Raw genomic sequence first — 22,375 nt, 5'->3', positions numbered from 1 at the left:
AAGAATTATACATTCAAATACCTGGGGAATTACCTTCGTGGTGTCAGTAAAATGGACTGTTGGAAAACATAAAAATAAAAACAGGCTCACACTGCAGTGGTGAGAAAGAATTTGCCCTGTGGAAAGTATGTGGTGCAGATCAGTTACTCCTCATGGATGGGGCAGGCTCGCGTGGGTACGATTGTATCATAATCAAAAGAAACCACTCTTCTCCGTCTTTATGTAAAACCATCAGTATGTGATTGCTCACAGATTTCTAGCTGAAGTAATCCTCAGGCTACCAGGTTGCCACTTATAACTTTTGATGTCCGCAGAGTTAGAAGAAGCCAACTGCTGGAATTTCCCTGATGGAAGCCAAGTGTGACAACTGGTGGCTTAAAGTGATCATATTATATGTTGGTGGTGATTTAGAAATTATTAGAAATTATCCTTGAATTTCACTTATGCCATCATTATGTAAAAGTGCAAATTAAATGACCCGCTTGCTCAAGCTGTCCTATAGAGCACAGCACAAAAGTCTAATTTTGAAACCTGACTCAGTAGGCTCTCAGCCCCACGTTAATGGAAGGGCATTTTCATTGGAACTCATTTCTAACGAGGTTATAAGTTTAACCACCCAGACCCTGTCCTAGCACCTGTCAGTGAACAGTGCTGACATGCTTTGGTCCAAACAATCCCTCACAAAGGAGAAGTTCCCATGGGCAATCAGAAAGAATAATGGAGCAGACTTTCCTGGAGTCACCCGCCATGTTTATTCAATGTTTAAGTCTTGTAAAGGAATGCAAGTCTTCCCAGAGAAGCATGTTGGAATTGCAGGTCAGTTCCTGGTGTCTCAGGAGTTCACTGTCACTAGACTTTACAGAGTGATCAAAGGGGGGTTGGTGAAGAACACACACTCTGCTGGCCCTTCCTGCTTTACAGGAAGACCATGCTCTGGCCTCTCAGACAGTTCTCTGAGGAGGCAGAATTGGAGTTTCATGGCCACAGAGATGGAGAGCAGTTTAGAGCACTGGCTCCGAGTTTAGCTGCCAGCACCCACACAGTAGCTCACATCCATCCCTAACTCTAGGTCCAGCAGGTCTGATGACTTCTGCTGGTCTCTACAGGCACTAGGCACATAAGTGGTGCACATACATGCATGCAGGCACACACACACACACACACACACACACACACACACACACAAAACTATTATTTATTTTTATTTTACATGTAGTAAAAATTATTTTTAAAAGAATTGGAATTCAGGAATTAGAGGTGCTTCCTTTGGGCTAGGGAATCATTAGGTTTGCAGGACAGAAGGTGTTGCTAGAGTAACTCTAAAGCAAGTGGCATGGACATATGACTTTCAGTGACACAAGGATGGGGGTTGAACTTTTAAAAGGAGAATGCTTGCTTTAAGAGAAGTGAAAATTTGCATGAAGGTGGGGAAACTGATGCTCCCAAGAAGGTTCAAGGATCTGGAGGCACATTGTGAAAACCTTTATGTGCCCAACATAACATCACAGTGGTAAAGACTCTGGTGTTTTTTTTTTTTTTTTTTTTTTTTGGTTCTTTTTTTCGGAGCTGGGGACCGAACCCAGGGCCTTGCGCTTCCTAGGTAAGCGCTCTACCACTGAGCTAAATCCCCAGCCCCAAGACTCTGGTGTTTTAATAAGGTACAAAACACATCAGAACCAGTGCAGCCAGGATTGGTGCGTGCATGTGCGTGTGTACATGAGTACATGCGTGCCTGCGTGAGTGTGTGCGTGTGTGTACTGATTAGCAAAAGACAAGAGACAAACATGTTCATCTACTGAAAGAAATGGTCACCCCACAGCTTCTGTTGACCCTGTAACTCAGGCCTCTACAACACAGATACCAGCTTCTGCTTAAGAACAGATTTCAGAAGCAGACTTTTCTAAGACTCTCAACTTTGCCACCATGAAGAGAACTAGAGGGATGCGCCCCACCCCCCCTTCCCTGAAGTTGCAGCCCTGTCCTAATCCATCATGAAGGTCACTGCTGGGCAGCATGAGGCCTCTGCTCCATCGACAGGGCCTTTGTGGCTGGCCTCTCAGCACTCGGAATCCCTGTTGGCCTTGGAAATGAAAGACCGTGAAATTGAACCCACAGAACCACAAGGCAGATCAAGAGAGGACAGCGCTGGGCCGCCACACTCAAGACTGGAAAAAAATGTAACACTTCTACCTTTTTCCCCAGAAGTTTTGGATGGCCCTATTCCTTGGTTATTCAGGCATGTATGCTCACCCTAAAGGAGGCAGTGAGCAGAGCTCAGAGCTTGCACATTTGGGAATGGAGCTGGTATAAAAGCTATTCTTACTCTCAGTCGTTTATTTCCCCCACTTGTCTAATTAACTTAGTTATATGTGAATATAAGATTTCTGTATGAGGAATCAAATTGGCTCATTCTAAAATGGTTTTACACAAACCTACATACTGTTTTTAAAAATATTTATTTAGATAATTCCAAATTTTAATTAATTCACAAAAAATAATCTAAAATGCTTTTTGCTGTTAATTCCTCTGTGTGTGTAATATATGCATATTCACATGTATGTGTACCTGTGTTTATTGGTATATGTACAAATGTGAGAGGCAGGAGGCCAATATCAGGTGTCTATCTTGATGTGACTATCAGTGAATGCAGAACTCACTGACTGACTAGACTACACACACACACACACACACACACACACACACACACACACACACACACATATGCAGGGGCCACAAAGTCAGGATCCTGTTCTTGAAAAGTCAGCACTGTACCCCTGAGCCATCTCCTTAGCTGCAGTCTTTAAAAGATTTTGCATCATGTCTTGGTTAACTGATGTAGGTGAGCCGAGCCAACTGTAGGTAATGCCATCCCTAGGCATGCGGTCTTGGTATATATATGAAAGCTAACAGCATCAGCCTGAGTGGGCAAAGTGGCAAACAGCATACCTCAACTCTCTGTGCTTCAAATTCGCTGCCTGATTTCCTACTCTGACTCCCCTCAATGATGGACAGCAACCAAGATTTGGGGGTGAATAATGCATTCCTCACCTAAGCTGCCTTTGGTTTTGGTATTTGGCACATGAAGAGAAAGCTAAATCCCCAGTGTTTGTGGTATTATAGAATGGGAAGATTCAGTTGGGCTTTGTAACCCGCCCACCCATGTATTTGACTGTGAGGGTGTGGCCGTGAGGGTGTGGCCACGAGGGTGTGACTGCAGGATAGGAAATGTGCTGGGGTAGCATTAGCACCAGCTGTTGCCTGCATCCTATTAAAATACCCAGATCTCATGGTACTAAACAATCTAGTTTAAAAAAAAATACCTTGCAAATTAGAATAAAGATAATAATGGCTGAAATAGATTTAATCATTCATTCAAATAAAACAGGTTTGTTCATTTACCAGTGTGCATGCGTGTGACCTTAAAATGAGAGGAGTTCAAGGGGTTGCATACAATATAAGTAGGAGGCAACAACAGACCTTAAAAACATCTAGAAAAAACAAAAACAAAAACGTTCTTTAGTTTTTTTCATGCATCCCTGTTACTTATAAACTTTGGCTTTCAAAGATGAAATATGATAAAATATAAAGTGAAGAATATAGAATATGCATTTCAAATTCATGCTCAGTTCCATCTAGAAGCCTGCGATATACTGTAAAGAGTTGCATAAGAATTATTAACACAGAACTGAACTAGTGGAGATGTCTCCGTGAATTTGAATTCTTTGAAACTAAACTGGAATGAGGTCTTGTCTGTTCAGCAGGGGACGAATTAGAAGGGTCTCGGTTTCGAATACACTATTGCAAACAGTGTATTTGAAACCACGGAGTCAAACACACACAGGGAGTGGGTTTATAAGCACGAGTCTATTCGCTGACTATAATGGGAGGGAAAACAATCGGCGAGGAGACATGCTTTCAACATGACGGTGCAGTACTCATAGCCAACGCTGTTGGCAAGGGATGTTTGTGAATAGTTGTGTGTAAGAGTCCAAAGTCATTTCCACACCCTATTGAAGATCTCACACAGAAATGGAGCTCCAGTCCCGTTAGGTTCGCCCAGCTCAAGGGGGAGAACAACACAGGTGAGCAACACTTTACATCTAGGAAGGTATTTTCTTTACAGAACCATCCCAGCCGCTAACAATATTCCACTTCTCATGGGCGAAACAGGAATACATGCAACAATGTGTCCCTGGGAGAGGATTTAGCCTCTCCCAGCCTAAGTCCACACAACTCTTTCATTTTTCCCCATGCTCTTCACCTCATCCTGGGACTCCCTGGATCACCTGCAATAGGCTTTCTAAGATCCTGAAGTGACATAAAATTAAAATAAAAAAATTCTTTTGACATATTTGGAAACTTAGGCTGCTAGAGTAATGTTTGGCATAGGTATGTAACTGAATTTTTTAAAGGAGAAAAGAATAGTCCACGTTTATTTTTAATGAAGCTTAATACCCACAGCAGAGAAGGACAGAGGGAGATCTTTCTACGTGGGGAGCATCTACCAAGTAAAACTATGCATCTATGTCAGCTTCTATTTATACAAGATGATTGCCTAGCTAAGTGGAGCTTTCAAACCCTTCCTCAATTAGCACCTCCACCATATTAAAAAGACAATTTATCACGCTTACAACTTTCCCATCTATTCTTCAACCACACCCGTGTGATGAATGAGAATTTAATGAACAATATCATATTCTTGGTACCTCAGTATAAACTGAGCATTATAGACCCCACATGATGCCTCCACAGGAAACTGAAGAGAGAACTAACTGCACTCCATTCCAATGTAGACATGTATGCTAGAGAATTCTGGGAAGCATCATTTTTTTTTGAAAGAATTATAACCTATTTCACTAACTACAACATTTCTAGTCAACACGTAGAACCAAATTTGAATTACTTTTCTAAAACTCTGCTTGGGAGCTAGAGACGTGGTTCATCAGATAAGAGCACTTACTGCTCTTATTATAGAGGGCATGCATTCAATTCCCACGGCCCTTGTGGCTCCAGTCATAAGCAAGAGCCTACGACTCCAGCTCCAGGGAGAAAGGAGGCCTCGGCCTCCGGGAGCACCTGCACTGAGGTGCCCACACCCGCACAGGACACACCCACCCACATAATTAAATAGTAAAATCAATCATTAAAAATATTTCAGTGCACTCAGGAATAGATAATCTATGCTTTGACTACAATATGTGGCCAACTGTAAGATTTGTCCTTTTCTTTTTTGAGATTTTAATATTAGGACATTGTTCCTCCCTTCCCTTTCTATCCTCCCAACCCTCCCACAGAGTCCTCCTTGCTCTCTCCTGAAATTGAAGAGCAAAGCAGGTGTAATTTGACATTGTCTGGTAGAGAAGCATTTAGATGCCGGGGAAAGCATTAACAAAATAGAGATCTGCGAGCAGTGCTCATGGCTAGTCTGAAATCTCATTCCAACAGTAAGTGTGGTTGTCTATCAAGTGCTTATGAGAACAGATTTATGGAAACTAACTAAGAGTAAAGCTTTGTTCTTATTAAGAACCATGAATATGTATGTAATTTTAGCCAGACTAAATTAACCCAAAAATGAATAAATAAAAAAATAAGGACAATAATTGTTTTCACAAGGGAAGGATTCGCCTCCCTTCCCCCCTTTCGCTTTGGAGTTTCAAAAAACAATACACATTTTAAAATAAACTGTGTGTGAAAGAAACAAAAGGAAAATAATCTGTAAAGAGTCCACTGAGGAGCAGAAAACATGCACAATCCAACACAATCACTTACACACATTCAGAGGTACACGTATACACATGCATTCACATGTACACTCGCAGACACACATACATACACTCACACACCCACATTCACATGTACCCATACACATGCCCACACACACTTATGTACTCATATACATTCCCACACACATGTGTGCACACACATGCACACACACATACACAACACATACATACACACACATGCACACACACATGTGCACACACATACACAACACATACATACACACATGCACACACATGTGCACACACATACACAACACATACATACACACACATGCACACACACATGTGCACACACATACACAACACATACATACACACACATGCACACACACATGTGCACACACACATACACACACACACACACACACAGAGCAGTGAGCATTTTGGGTAAGTATAGCCTGCAGGCTAAACACAGTGTTCTATCTGAGCATAATGCATGAAAATTAGTGTCAGTGCCAATGCTATGCTGCTAATGGGCTGAGTCTGCTTATGAGGCATGACTCTTCACTGATAAGGTTATATTTTTATAATATACACCTTTGGAGGTTACATGAGTTGGGATTTAGATGAAATCCCATGTTATTTATCAGTAACAATGTAAAAGCACTACACACACACACACACACACACACACACACACACACACACACACACACGAAAGCTCTCTATGCCTTATGGGTATTATGGGTATGGTATGCTGACATGCTCCCCCTGGCTAATGCTCAATCATTACTATGAATCAACAGCAATAAATATGTGAATTAAACCTATGGTTTCACTTTCGTTTTCAATCTGATGGCTTAATTTGATTGATGGCCACTGATCATTAGGGCTTTTTAAAGGAAATTGCTATTTGAGTTTTTGACAAGCTTGCAAATCATTTTATTCTTACAGCGTTCATCCCCTTGGGCTCCGGGCTCCTCTACACCTTTCTGATTATCCCCAAACCAGAAAATACAGTGTGACCCTTAAAGCAATAACACACAATGCAATCTTGACCGTTTCTATTAATAAATGTATTTTTATGAATTAATTCAGGCCTGCCATCGGTATGAATATATACTTATAATTTTAATGCTTTTTCTATTCCTGAGACCTCGAATGTATTAATGGCCTCCATTTCAGACTTTGGGACACAGTTGGTTTTGACGTGGAAATGATTAGTTAACATATAAGTTATGCAGCACATAACTTGCACTTGGAGCATAACTCAGAACCTTCAGTAAAGGACACTGACTACCACCTAGTTTATAGGCTCAGATTGCTTGGGGAAGATGTGGCCAGCGTGCTGCATTTGTTTTCCTACTTCCAAGACCCTTTATACTAACATAGGGAAGATATCGTGAGATGGGGAGAAAGCCTACTGGATAAAGGTCTTTCCTGAAAGCTGGAGACCTAGACTTTAGATCCCAGAACCCAAGTGAAAAGCAGGGAGGTTCAGTAGTCACCCATCATTAAGCACTCAGGAGGAAGCGGAGACATTAGAACCTTCAGACAAACTGGCCAGTGATACCAGCTAGAATTAAGAAGCTGTGGGTTCATCAAGAGACCCAGCCTTAAGAGCAACCAGGGAAGACACACGATGTCAGCTTTGGACCTCCAAAGGCACATGCTCATACTGCATGCCTACCACACTCCTTTACTGATACCTGGCCATTGCTTGGGGACAATGAGATATGTCATTAACACAGAATGTCAAGTTATGCCTGGTCTCATAGGACAATGTATGGTCCCTGTTTCTGGTTCCTGATTCAACACTCCTTGCAACTTTGAAGTGAGGAACATGGACGGATTCTACTGAACGTTTCAATGGAGTGAACTTGCTGGGCCCATGGATTGCCTCAGAATGGGCTCTGGCTTCTAGAAACACCAAACATTTATTAGAACTTTGGAATGCTCAGGCCCTGCCTTCCAGTTGTCTCTGGAAGGATGAGGGGACAAAGACTGAGTTAAATGCCAGTGGCCAATGACTCATTCAATAGTGTCTAGGACATGAAGCACCCATGACAGCCAATGAACCAATGAGTTTCAGGGAGCTTCTGAACTGGAAAACATGATGATAGGGGCATAGCCAGAGAGAAGATGGGGGGATCCTACTAGTGAGAGGAGCAGAGGCCTGAAGCTGTAGGCATGATTCAAACAGATATACCTGAAACGAACCACTGAATACTTTATGGTGTGCAATCTGAGAGCTAGTTACGGTGTAGGAAAATACCTTGGCATGGGCAAAACCCAAATAGCTTCTGGGCCTCGATTTCTCAGTGTCATCTCACACTATGAGGAAATAAGGTATTTGGGGAGATGCCTGTGATTAGAAGCATGGACAGTAAACAAGGCTTCCATGTACCAGAAAAGCAAGACAGTGAAGGGGGAATGACCTAGGAATGTTGGCAAATAAATAAATAAACAAACAAACAAACCATCTAGAAGCAATTTCCATTACATAAGTCTGGGATTAAACTGGGCATTGAAATCAATGACAGCTGTGGAGTTTAACTCCCTGAATAAAACAGAAACCCACAAGTCCACATCACCATATGTAAATACGCGTGTAAACTTATGAACTGGAATAATGGCTTCACATTAACAGGGCTGCAAACATTTTTACTACTTTGAAATGGGCAAGCGCCACTTCGCAGAGGAAAATGCCTGGTACATGGCCGCAACCCAGGGAAGAGGCCGATGCCATCGGTGATGGGGAAGGTCCCCTGACATGATGAGATGGAATCGATGGGTCAACAATGGGTCAATTCTGTGACCAGGCATCACCATCTGAATCGCATGCAGCGACGTCATGACAACACACCAGGGATGCTGCGACATCACCAGTCCGCGGTCTTCAAAATCTTCAGTCTTGAGAGTCAATGGAAGAGTGGGAACTGAAGTAGAAACCCACATTTTGTGACATTGAACGTACCTTGGTCTTGGAGTTCCTGTCAGCCATTGACAGTATTGCCTCTGCCGTTTTACTCCTTGGCTAACACTTGGTTCTATTTCCCTTTTTACCACTAAATGCTCCAAAACACTAGATTTATCAGGGATCAACTATGCCAAAACACCTCTTTGTCCTCCAGTAGATTTTGATACTTTTATCCCAACACTCTTGACCTATATTTTCAATTGGTGTTAATGGCCCTGGAATCACTACAGTTTCAGATTAGTGCTACCATCCTGCCAGAGGGGTTGAGACAGGCTGAGGATTCGGCTCCCCTCAGCAATGAGGAAAGGAAGCAGGTGCCAACCTCTGCAGGTGATGTGGGTTGCCGAAAACCCTTCATCAGATCCACATGCAGCCCTCCTTACAGTGACCACTGTTTCTCAGCCACACAGACAGAAGGAAGTCAGTCAATGAGGGAAAGCAGTGCCCACTGTACATACTGAGCAGTGCGAATGAGTAATAGCCATGTATCCCTCCACTAACATATGCAAGGCTGTGATCTGTCTGCTTCATTGTTGACTTTTTTTTTAATGAAAATGGATAGCGCTTTATTGTTAGTTATCTGTGTGGGGCTGAGGGTTAGAAGTGAAAAGGATGGAAGGAAAATGAACAAAATCAATGACAGTAGGTGGTGAATTCCATATATCTGAAACTCAACTTTACTGTTTTAATTAAATGGAAATACAGGCTCATTGTTTTAAGGGCATTAAAAAGGACAATTAAAACCTGACTTTGCAACCCACATACACACCCCGAAGCCATCTTTTCTATATGGAACACCCTCGACAACCGGCCAAGCACAGGTTGGAAGACTGGGCTTCAGATAACAACTGAGTGTTAGTTAACTACCTGCGTTCCAATGGTTCCTCTCAAGCCAGCTTACTGCACTCCCACTGACCACTGTCCTGTGAAGTCGAGATAGTCTTCTAAAGTTTGAAGTAATTGATAGAGTTGTCAGCCGTGAATTCACAGGGAAACATAAATAAGCCTGAACACATCCCGGGTGATAATTTTAGGATTCATTCTGTGCACACACATGGGCTTTTAATAGTATCTTCTGTCGAAAACCATGAGATATCTCTGCCAAGCGATCTGAAGGAGCAAAGGAGGACCTGAGTTCACACTCACGAGACCTGGCCTCAGCTCCTTGCTCCATCAATTTTGGACATATGTGGCTTGCTTGTTAAGTAAAGGAAAAATTATCTAGCCATGTGTCTGTCAGTCAGTCAGTCTGTCTGTCTGTCTGTCTGTCTATCTATCTATCTATCTATCTATGGATCGATCTACCTTATCTACCATCTATCATCTACCTATGTCTCATCAATCAATCAGCCAATCATTTATCATCTCAATCTTCTACATCACATATGCATATATTATATAATATATAAATGTATGTCTTTTTTAATATCTTATTTCATATATAAATATATAAAATATTAATATATTCTATATTTACACAGAATTTGTTATATATTATGCATATAATTTTATGCTATATATTAATAATATATATTAAAGATAATATATTATTATGTCTATAATCATGATAATATATAATAATGATAAAATTAATTTGTAATACATGAATATATAAATATAATACAAATAAAATTTGTGATATAATAATATATATCAATGCTCTAACGTGTGTAATAATAGATATTAAACATGTAACATACATCCACACACATGATAACCAAAGGAGTGGCAGCATCTCTCGATGCTCTCCTACTTGCTCTCCCTAATACTTCACATCTATATTACAATATGCCCTCCCATTCCTTACACTTTCACTTTTTGAAATTTCCCCATTTCTAGAAAATAATGACTTTTCAAGATACTATTTATACCTACGTGAATACAATTTGGAATTGGGATATGTTGAGGCTTGCAAAATGTGTGTTGGTCTCACACTGCACATTGGTCAGCCCTAATGCGGAGCCGTTCAGTCTGGAGGCAGGATATTCCCCAACTATCTTCTTTCACCCCAGTTTCCCAAAGTGGTCTTCTGCCTCTACCTCACCCACAGACGGAAGTCTTAGCATTCTGGACCCAACTGGAGTCTTAGCACTCCAACAGAATGTAGCTCGGACATGGGCTGGTTAGAGAGAGAACACAGCTCTGCTCCTTTCTAACTCCCTGCCTTCTGTGGAGTTCTCTACTTCCTTTCCTGTGGAGTGAGCACAGGAAGTCATAAGAGGCAGGAAAGGGCACCTGGCCAACAGCGGACACAGAGCGCTAGGTAGAACTCCTTGAAAAGATGTCGAGTGAACGGAGGAACCACCAGCGGAGGAGGATATGAGGAGCTTGGGGTGTCATTAGTGAAGGCATTGGGACCTGTCCCCTTCTAGTGTGTGTCCCGTTACTACAGGTAGGAGCTGAGTCTACCTTGCATGGTAGACTAACACAGGTCTGGAAGATGATTTCATGGAACCCTCTAGGGTAGGCCGTGTGAGGACCTGTGCACAAGTCACAAGTCGTAGTCCATTTCCTAAATGGGAAATAAGAAGAGAAAATTCTTTCCTGGCAAATGTTTGCTGTCCATGTTCAAAGAGGTATGATTAAAGTAAGCACATGCTAAAATATCTTTGAACAACAGAAAACACACCTTGTGTTTTTCAGCGTTGCTATGACTACCTGGGAGGGCTTCGTTGAATATCAAATATTCTAGTCTCAAAGTACCTGGGTCTCCTCATCCGAGTGACTCGGGTGCGTTAACAAGAATGACAGGGCCTTCGGACAAGACAGAAGAGCCTGTGACTTGGTACCTCCGGCTCTCTCCTGACACAACCAATCCTAGTTGGAATTGTTTGCTTGCACCATTGTGGAACCCCTTGAATAACACTGGCAACAAGACAGACCTGCTCTGATTCTATCCTGGAACTTATGTATTAAAGAACTTTAAACACTATAAACTTCCTGTAACAAATGTCTAAAGGGAAGAAAATGTCAGCTTCTCAGGAAGATGTAGCAGACATCTGATATCTCTTATACTCTTAGTACCTTCTCTCCATTTCCGGAGACAAATAAATCCCGAGAGCGCCTAATTGACTGTCTGTGCAAGCGCAACTCTGTGAAAAAGCACAAGCCTTTCTTGGCTGTTCCCTTCAACTCCCAGCTCCATAACAAAGCTGATTGCATGCACAAACTCTCCGGAAGCCCTTGGGATCAAGAGTCAATTTTATTCTCTACAGTGCTGGATTATGAAAACGATTACACAGAACTTCAATGGCACACCCTCCCCCTCACGCCTGCCACTCAACACACCTGTCTACTTTGAGTATAAAAAAGTGGTAAGGCTCCAACAATAAAAACGGGCATCAAATTCGTCGAATTGGGTGTTTTCAGCAGTGTGGGAGAAAAGACAGGGATTGCCTCTTACATTTCATAAACTGGAATTGGACTTAGGGTGCCCCTAAGACAATTGCCATAGCACTCAGGAAGCACAGCCCTGGCCTCTTCAATTGCTTCCATCCAATACAAGCCCCATCCCTGGGGTCAACTGGCTCACAGAGAAAGGCAGACGGGGAACAACATAAAACACGATTACTCCTCTAGTTCTCCCTAAATGGTCTGGGTAGCCGTCACTTTACCCTGTGTACCCTCCATTCCATTAACGCCCAAAGTAATAAAGACTTCTGTCACCACACAGGCTTTCATCTTCGGGGCTCTTTTCTCTTCTCCTGATAAGACTGCCAACTCCACTCTCTGTAAATGAGCTCATGTGAATGCTTGCAGTGTATGTGGGAGACAGGGTGTGAGGCAGGCATCACACAGCATCCCGGATGGGTCTCCGTCTGCAAAATCGGAGATGTTTGAAGGGGTTCAGAACTGACCGGAGGTGAGCCAGCCTAGAAGGAGGAAGCCAAAATGGAGGCATGAGCAGCCTCTACCAGCTCACTTTGATTTTACAGGACTTGAAGATGTGTAAGTGGAGGGAAGGGAACACACTAGCTACTTCTTGACAGATTTGTGAACAATAAACATTTGTATTGACTTGGGCCAGCAGCACTAGCCAATATTAATGTTCCGTGTACGTGGGAGTTGTGTCTTGTGTGGGACAGATGGCTGAACCATCACCAAGCAGTCAATTCTAAAGTAAGCGAATTGTGGCTTGGGCTTCCAAGTCCAAAGAGTCACTAAATTCAATTTTTTTGCAATCAGTGGCATATGTTTGCATCTGTGTGCTGTACGACTTGGACCAAAACTGATCTGGCCACAGCATCCTGAGGACTGAGGCTACACAATTCCTAGTGTTAAACTGATTGTGAACACCAAAGGGGGAGAGGTTGATTAATTCAGTTTGGGGGGTTGGGCAGACCCACTTGGGCATCTATCATCTTTGCAATAAAGGCAACAACAGCTGAACAGTCAGGGGTTTTCTGTTTTGTTCCCAACATGTCTGGCCTTTGATAACAGTAGTTAATGGGAATATTAATGAATAATCTAATAACAGTGTTAGAGATAAGAGACCACTTGCCTAGCATGCACAAAGACATAGGATTCATCTCTATCAGCACCCCGAGACAACATACAAACATGCATGCATGCATACATACATGCATCATACATACATTCATACAAACATACATTCATACATACATACATACATACATACATACATACATACAGCTGGCTGTAGATCTGACATGTCCCAATACCTCCTATGTGTTGTCATTAAGACCAAAGACTAAGCATGTGTCAGAGGGACACACAGACTTCTGGAAGTCAGCATTTGGTGTAATTCTTCTGTTTGCTATATTGTTTTCTAGGACTGGACATAAAGAACCAGGAAGCTAGAACCATGGTGTGATTCATCCTGGGAACAAACACACCGGAATCTGAGCTGACCTCAGCTGCTGCACGGGCCCTCAAATACAACTTCCTGCTCAAGAAAATGCCAGTAGAGATCAGAATGCCTCGTGAGTGAGAAACTCGCAAGAATTTAAAATGCAGTTATTTAAGGCCCCAAATAAGAGGTCAGTGCTTTACTTGGGGCCGGGGATGGCTGAGCAATTAAGAGGTAAGAGCATGGTTGCTCTTACAGAGGTCCTGGGTTCAGTTCCAGTACCTAAATGAAGGCTCACAAACATCTGTACCTCCAGTTCCAAGGAATCAAATGTCCTCTTCTTGCCCTTCCAGGCACTGTATACACACGGTGCATAGACATATGTGCAGGTAAAACAACCACATACAAAAACTAAAATCAAGCCTCTTTTGATGCATTACTGGGGAGGTTTTTATATAATTGTCAACTACAGGCATAGGGGGAACAAGGCTCACAGGGAAACCCCAGCTTGTGGGACTAAGGAATAGTAGCTCTAATGGGTGATGGATTTGCTTGTGCCCTGTAATCTCCCTGAGACGGGGATTAAAACGGCCATGTGCCTGCCAAATCTCTATGCTTTTTAGTTTGGACGGGTAAGGTTGAGAGCTCGGGATCCCAACCGTTTAGAGCCGTGCTGAACCCCATAGAAAGAAAGCGAAATGTATTTGGGGGGCTAGGGACTCATCTCTGACTCTGGTTCAGATGAAGGGGAGAAAAGAGCCCGATCTGGCCTGGGATGTGGAGCCTCTTCTCCAAGATGCTCTAAACGCTGTTTTGCTCTGCCATGCTTTCTGCCTTAGCAGATGAAAGCGACGGCTTGGATGCTGTGTGAGGAGAAAGGGAAGGAAACTACCAAGGACATACAATCCTGACATACAAACCTCTTAAAAGGCACGAACTAGGCAAAGAGGAGGAACTGAGGCAAGGCGTTTCGGCGCTGAACAGCAGGACTTCAAACGATGAACAAACCCACGAAAGTGGGTGCTGAAGCCACTGAGAGCCGGGGTAGAAGGACTAGGGAGCTGTCATTAACAGAAGCACAAAGGCAAGATGTGCAATGCCAACCTAGAGGAATGTGGTAGAGCGCCAAAATCACAGGCGTGGACACTAGAACATAGTCATAGCTAAAGGCTTCAATCACTGGGAAAGAGGCATAAGAGGGGAAGTAAGTTCAAGCACAAACCGGCTCGTTAGATCTTCCAAACGATAGTAAAACCTCAAGCAATCATGTGCCTCATCATCTATAATATGAAAAAAAACCTCTGAACTAGGTGTATGTCTCAATGGCAGGTGTGTGTGTGTGTGTGTGTGTGTGTGTGTGTGTTACTACAGTATTATCTATAGTATATATACATGTGTATACACTTTATGCATATATATACTCTAGTATATATACATATGTGTGTGCATATGATACATATATAGATAAATGTATGTGTATATGTATTTGTGTATATAGAGACATATATATCTATATATGTATTATGCATGCACAGACATTATATATACATATGTGCATATACATATATGTTATATGCACCACATAAACTTCTATACATACATAGGCTTACATATGCATAACACATACATATAGAGAGATCTGCTGTGTATGTTCTTAGAGACTGTATTTTTCCTTGGAACTTTTTGAAACTGCTATTTACCATTTCTGATATAATTAATGGGATGTTTATAATGCTTAATGCTGAAAATCCTCCAATTTAATTTTTAAAATGAATTATTTCACTTAATAAGGAAAAAATCCTTTCGATTTTGCCTGAGCGCTCCAATTCGCCCAGTCTCCCATATTTCCAGCTATTAGCCCTTTCTTACAAAGAACCACTTAATAATGTTCACTCTAACAGCCTCATTTATTTTCCAGAAAATTAACTCAGTTTCAATCCTGATTAATGATTTCATCTAAATGAATCAAATTAAAAATTGAAAATTATATTTCAAAAGCCAAAGGAAAAAAATTGACCATTTCCAGTTAACAAATGATCCTTTCAAATATTAAAAGATGACCATAGCGAGCGTGTGGTGGTAAAATGGAATCTGACTCAGGCCTGCTGCTTCTCTGGAGTTGGGAGAAGGGAACCTGGGGCAGGGGGAGCAGGGGAAGAAACAGAGAAAGAAAGGGAAAAGGCATCCTAAGCAGACAACACAGAAAGCCCTGGGATGCCACACAGACTTCGCCTGGGTTTGCCTTGCAATCGGTGTTCTGAACTAACAGGAGCACTTCCTGAGGCTGGAAGCAGGTGGTTCTGGAGGAGACCCAGCAAGAAGGGGTCCAGGGGGAGGCCTTGTTAACAACACACATCTGTGGGAGAATGTGATGCAGTGAGCTGAAATCACATTCTCTCTCTCTCTCTCTCTCTCTCTCTCTCTCTCTCTCTCTCTCTCTCTCTCTCTCTCTCTCTCCACTGTAGGTATCCCAAGTGTTAGGGAAGAAGTTCAGGATTATGTCCTTTTTGTGGAGAAACCATCTTCAATCCAATTCTCCAAACACATGTTAGTCATGAGTAGCTAATCATCTGGATATGGTGGTACCTTTGATCCTGACACTCAGAGGCAAGTGGATCTCTTTGAGTTTGAGGCCAGGCTGGCCTATGTAGAAAGTTCCAGGACAGCCAGAGCTACATAGTAAGACCCTGCCTGACCCCAACCCCGCAAAGCACAAAAAAGAAAAAGAAAGAAGGAAGGAAACCAATAAGGAATTATGGGCTCCAAAGCCAGTCACAGAAAGCAAACATCCCCCTGGTAGATGTGGCTTCTGTCCCATCCTTCCCTTTGCCTGCAGGAAGGACAGGCTGCCTGTGTATTCCTCTCAGCTCTTCTCTGAGACTTGGCACTGCAGCTTTTCAGGGCCTCACAGAGGCCTTCCTGGAGTGTGGGGTGTGGTTAGAGCTCCGTGGAAGGGTGGGAGTCTGGCTGTCAGTCCTGGCTCCCAGCCCTCCCCACCCCCCAGCTTGCTCAGAGCCTCTGGTGGGCAGCCAGGGCTCCGCTTGCACAATGGCTGCTAGAGAAGAGACTCCCTGAAAAGAAAATCTAGTTGGCAGCCAGCAGCACTCTGGGCCTCCCAGGGGCTCCCTCCAAGGATTTCCAGAGATTTCCTTGGTTCACTAGGAAGGGTACTATGTGCATAGTTCAGGCTAGTATCCACATAGGAGGGCCACAGAAGGCAGAGAAGGAATCTCCCTGGAAACAAGGCCAAAACTCTGGCTGCACAAGAAGGTACATTATTTAAAACAGTAACTGAGGAGGTTCTGATCTTTATTAACTGTTTGTCCTGACAAGACAAACAACTTTATGGTGGATCAATAATAATGATAAACTTTATTCTGGGCAAGAAGCAGTGAGTTGAGATTCTTACACTTAGTGCAAATCATTGTCCCTTCACTGTGGTCTCCTGATGGCCCACTCCCCTTGTCTCTCTGATAGCCTTGGTGCAAATTCCTTCCTGGCTTCCAGGTTGGAATGTTATTTTATTCATGGCCATGGCAGGAGTTACATGTTATTACCATGATTTACAAGGGGACATAGACACAATGTGGTAGAAAGGAAAGAGGAAGGAAGGAAGGAAGGAAGGAAGGAAGGAAGGAAGGAAGGAAGGAAGGAAAGGAGGGAGGGAGAGAGGGAGGAAAAGAAGGAAAGGAAGGCAAAAAGGAAGTAAAAACAAGAGAGGAAATGGGAGGAAAGGGGAGGGGAGGGGAGGAGAAGGGAAGAGAAGAAGGGTAAGAGGAAGGGAGGAAAGAAGAGGGAAGGTGAGGAAAGGGGAGTGGAGGGGAGGAATGGGGGGAAGGGGAGAAGAAGGAAGGGAGGGGAGGGAAGGGAAGGAGGGAGGTATTTTGCTCTGCAGCTCTTTAAGCATTATTGGTTATCTACAAAGCTTTCTACACCACATTTTATCAAATTCTATATTTCTCAAAGCCCCCTACAAACCCTTCGAACTTGAAGTCTATTGGAAGCCTTTCAATAAAAATAAGTACATTAATTAGCAATGACAGTAGCTACATGACTAATGCAAGGTCACGCAACTGTTAACTCTACACACATGACAACATACAACCCATCTGCACAAGCCTGGCCTACAGTTTCCATGCCCTCAAACACAGTAAATATTCAACACACACTATCACCGCTTCTGCCTGTGATAACAAGAAGTCCCCAGTGCAGCCTCCAACATCACAGAAACTTTACAAGGACCAGGGAGGGGTGTGGCGTCACTGGCCACTCTGTGAAAGTCTTCACATGTGACTCTGACTGGGGAGGCTAATGGCCCACAGACCCCAGGCTTCCCCTTCACTTTGCTTTCATAAATACTTTGGTATGAAAGATAATGAAAAAAACATCATGTTTGTGAAACAGATGCTCCCCAGTCACTACTCAAACAGTAAAACCAGACAGAGACCATCAAAGCTGGGTGACATCGCTAGCAGGTGCTGATACACCCTTCCTGTGGACCTCAGTGGCTCTATCATTTACAGCCTGCTCCAGAGCCAGGGCCATGTGAACACTAAACACCTGTGGGTGCCAGAGGCCATGGTCACTGTGCCCTGGTGGTTGTCAGTCAGTGCAAAGTGCAGAAGGTATGCAGGGATCACGCTCAAGTTTTTCAAGAGTTTCTCTGACAGACGGCAGCGTTCACTTCTTTCAAAACTGTAACTCCATGAACTGCCTATTCAGCCAAACAAGAGCCCCATAGTGTGGCCACCCTGAGAGGACGTCTGCGTGCACAGGGCACAGAAAGTACATGTGAGTTCACTGGGTGTGAGTTTATCTTTAAAGAAATAGTCAGTGTAGCCCTGGGTGCAGTTCTTATTGTCTATGAAGCAAATGCAGATGGGATAAATTCTTGGCGAGTCCACGGGTGCAAATCCTCGTCTATGCAACACATGGAGCAGTGACTAGAAAACATCCCGTCGTCTTTCAGGGCTACAGATGACCTCTGGGGCAGCCATCACAGGGTGTTGTCTTTGGACTTGAATTGATGAACTTTTCAGCTACGTCAGTGAGGAAAACAACATCGGTTTTATATTTGATATTTCTTAAGAGCTTATTTAATCACTGAATGTGCTAACATACTACTTTAAAGGAACTCTGTGGCGCCTCCTCTCGATCATCTTGCCTGCTTGTTCTACTTACTATGATGTCTGAGCTCACATCCTATGCACTTCCTTAATCCCACTTCCCCAACCATTCTCCAAAGCACTGGCTCCGTCTGAGTCTAGCTTAATGCTCACTAGTGGGTGAATGTTTGCTGTGGGTAGGGCTATCTCTCTTTGACTAAGTGCATGAAGACAGATTTCTATTTAATATCCATCAGCAAAGGACACTATGAAGGGTTAAGGATGTAGTTCAGAGTGTTTTCCTAGCAAGCAGGAAGTCTTGGCCTCAATATCCAAGACTACATATAGGAGGTATAGTGACGCACACTTGGAAACCAGCACTCCACAAGTGAGAAGGGGAGAACCAGGTGTTCAAGGTCATCCTTGGCTACATAGAGTTTGAGGTCAAACTGAAACACTCAAGAACCTATCTCAACTAAACACTGTGGGGAATGCAAAAAAAAAGGTGGGGGGAGAGGGGGAGTTGCAATAGGTAGGTGGAAAGAGGCAGGTTGGCTCAAGGGTGTTAGAGCCTTGTCTGGGGGAAACAGACAGGGACTCTAACTGAAAGGAAGCACTCAGTACTTCTGGATAGTTTGGGACCAAAGGAAGAGTCCCTGTGGAGCTGAGTTTTCAGCCAGGGAAGGATAGGAACTGTGCCAATAGGCGCAGAACACACCTAACTTCTATTCTTTGGGGTAGGCTCTCACGCTTCCTTCAACCCGCTATGTTGCCAAGGCTGGTCTTGAACTCACAGTCTTTCTGTCTCTACCTCTTGAGTGCTGAGACTACAGATGCACTACTGTGCCCTGGTGTAAATGGTCTTTGATGAGGGCCACGCTGCCATGAGTCAGTCAAAAGGAAGGAAGATCTAATGCTTTCTCCCTGCCCTGCCCACACTCCCAGCCTAACTTCCTCACAACCCTGTATGCTTCAGAGGACATTTATAACTGGAAGATAAGTCATCATTAAAATGCAGGAACCTTCTTTGAAAAATGTATTGTGTGATGTCAGGGGTTGTCTGCCTCACAGGCTTGATCCAATAATCTGTTGCTGATATCCAGGGATCCCTGAAAACTATTAGCTTTACTTTACTGTCCTTGGCTGACAACACCTAACATCCTTACTGGTTGCTCTGGGATCTGGAAATTATTCTTAACACGACAACAGCATCATTCGTCAGCCACCACACAGATGTTTGTTGTGGAGAAATATCTCTGGGATCTACTGTAATGCCAGCCCTGACTGGGCTGAAGACTTCTTTGTCTCGTTAGCAAGTGGGCAGCATGAAGGAAAGGGTGCTACACCTGAGGTAAGCTCGCCTCTGGGTTTCAATAAAAAGAAACAAACAGAAACCCCCATCCAGTGAGGGTAGGGAGGTGGCACTACCTGGGAACCTCAACAACATGAGGTCCCTACAATTCACATTAGAAGTCAGGTGTGATGGTACATGACACATGCCTGTCACCCTAGCACTACAAGGTGGAGACAGGAAGATTCCTGAAATCTGGGGAGCTAGCTAGCCTGGGCTATGTGTCCAAGTTCCAGGAGACTGAGAAACCTTATCTCAAGAAGCAGAAAGTGCTGAGAACTGACACCCTGGTTGTCCTCATATTTGTACACATACAATATGCACATGTGCACCCACATACACCAAAGCGCGCGCGCGCGTGCGCACACACACACACACACACACACACACACACACACACACACACACACCCCTAATATACACATACACATTAAAAATATAGAAAAGAAAGAAAAGGCCAACTTCTTGTGCTTCGTGTACTCTCAGTCCTGCGTTCAGTCGTCAGTAACAGAAGAAGAAAAGTAACAGGGGGAGCATTTAAACTGGAAGTTGATGAAGGAGATCCCTTCTCTCTCTGTTCCCATTACTGCTGTTGGTCGGGGCTCATTGTTCCAGGAAAACAGACCTGCAGCATGTGAACCAATTGACTAAGCAAACGCCAGCTGCAGCAAAACATCTGCCTGGGGAAGAGGAACGGCAAACTCATAAAACCGGATGAAGGCAGCACGGGCTGCACTCTCGCAGGCGCACAAAGGCCAGGCCTGTGGGGCCATCTGCAAAAGTTATCAGCCGTCTCGTTAAGAACCATGTGTACAGTAGGTGAGCCCGCTGATCTTCACATGGGGTCAGCAGCCAGCATCTGAGGGGTGTTTTTGAGAGAGATAGGAAGATTCAGATCATCCAGATCTCTCAGAAATGGGAGCTAACATCTTCCCGGGGAAAAAAAATAAAATTTAGATTATAAAATGGCAGTGATGTCTCAAAAGTAAAGATATGGGTGTCTATACGTTCCTAGTCAGAGAATGGATGGTGTCATGTAATTGTGCAAGCTTTAAAATGGTGATAGGACAATAGGAAAGGAAAGAAAACACTCAGTCCGTGCAGGAGACTTTAGGATGTGTAAGGGTCTAACCTCCTGATAGAGCTATGGTAACTGGCTACTGAAGCTCACTAGGTCCTTACAGGAACCCTTTAGCAAGCGTTTTAATGCAACGATCAATCAGAAAAGTGAGACAAACACTGAGTTGCATCCTAAGGCACCTAGCCTGCAAGAAAAGCAGATGGGAATAGAAGAGTAAAAGAAAATAACTTTCTAAAGAGCCTCTTGGTTTTCCCAGAATCATGTGAAGTCTGGGTTTTGTTCCCTGCGTTTCTGGTGTCCTGCTTGGTACCCACACACCCTACTGCCCACCTGTCTTCTCTGCGATTCATAGACTTCTAAGTTAAAACCAAGGAGAGACATAATATACTCACCAAAAGGAAAACAGAAAAACAAAATTGCATTGCCCCCATAAAGCAAATCAGAAAGCAGCAATAACTGTCAGAGAGGTCAGGGCAGTGGCAACCACTACCTTCCTTTTCTTGCCCCCATAAGTTAAAAGAAAGAAAGAAAGAAAAAGAAAACCACGAAATACCTGCCCCTTATCTTGGAGTTTGCAGGGCCTCCCCATTGTAGATTCAATAATACAAGGGGCTCCTTATCAGCACCTGGGGTGACTGATTGGAGCTGTGATACCTTTAGACAATGCACTGTATTTAACTGAATTTACAGATGCCCCGACTCAGACGTGGTTGTAAACGCCAGGGACTAATAGGAAATTAAACATGGACAATGGGCTAACTCCATTTGCTCTCACTGTGGGTAACCTGTTTAGCTAACTTACTCGTGCACACACTTTATCTTTTTCTCTATGGATTCTCTGGGATATGTTTCAAATTGGTCAGAGATTCAATCTTCTTTTCAATTTTTTGTTACCACTTGATGGCCTTCCCTTCCCTTTTATTACTGGCTGCCCTCTCCCTCGAGGAGATAAGCCAAACCGAGATGACCCCCGCTACTCTCCCCCAACCCAATTATCAGATAGTCAGCAAGGAATGCAAGGGTCTAGAAGATTCCATGATATTAATATTAATATAACACGAGAGGAACAAAAACCACTCATGTATCTGAAAGCCACGGTGTACTTAACTCATTTGAAATTTAAATACGAATTTTAATGTGCCTGACATGTAACGTGTACATACAAAAAAGGTGGGGGAGTGATAACAGCTGCATGCTGGGGTCACGCTGAGAGTTATTTCAACTTCACTGTTTCGTGTATCTGCTAGCAAAAGTGGCTTCAAGTAGACATGTGTCTACCTACACTCGTGGATAACGTTTGACTGTTGAGGTGGGGGCAGGGAGGT

General features: G+C 43.5%; 1 protein-coding gene and 1 long non-coding RNA gene across 13 annotated transcripts in view; one reads left to right on the top strand and one right to left on the bottom strand.

Moving 5' to 3' along the window:
* The window catches only part of LOC120096195 (uncharacterized), a 39,261-nt gene extending 25,564 nt beyond the window's left edge, over window positions 1-13,697 (top strand). For both annotated transcript variants that reach the window (XR_005492353.2, XR_005492354.2), the window contains one exon: window positions 13,497-13,697. This is a non-coding gene — a long non-coding RNA (uncharacterized LOC120096195). The remainder of the gene's footprint in view (window positions 1-13,496) is intronic.
* Esrrg (estrogen-related receptor gamma) overlaps window positions 1-22,375 on the bottom strand; it is a 617,835-nt gene that overhangs the window by 81,179 nt on the left and 514,281 nt on the right. The gene's annotated exons all lie outside the window — the stretch shown is intronic.

Source organism: Rattus norvegicus, chromosome 13 (genome assembly GCF_036323735.1).
Source record: "Rattus norvegicus strain BN/NHsdMcwi chromosome 13, GRCr8, whole genome shotgun sequence".
In the NCBI taxonomy this organism is placed as follows: domain Eukaryota; kingdom Metazoa; phylum Chordata; class Mammalia; order Rodentia; family Muridae; genus Rattus; species Rattus norvegicus.
The sequence above is the reverse complement of the archived record's forward strand: the minus strand, read 5'-3'. Positions and strand labels throughout refer to the sequence as shown.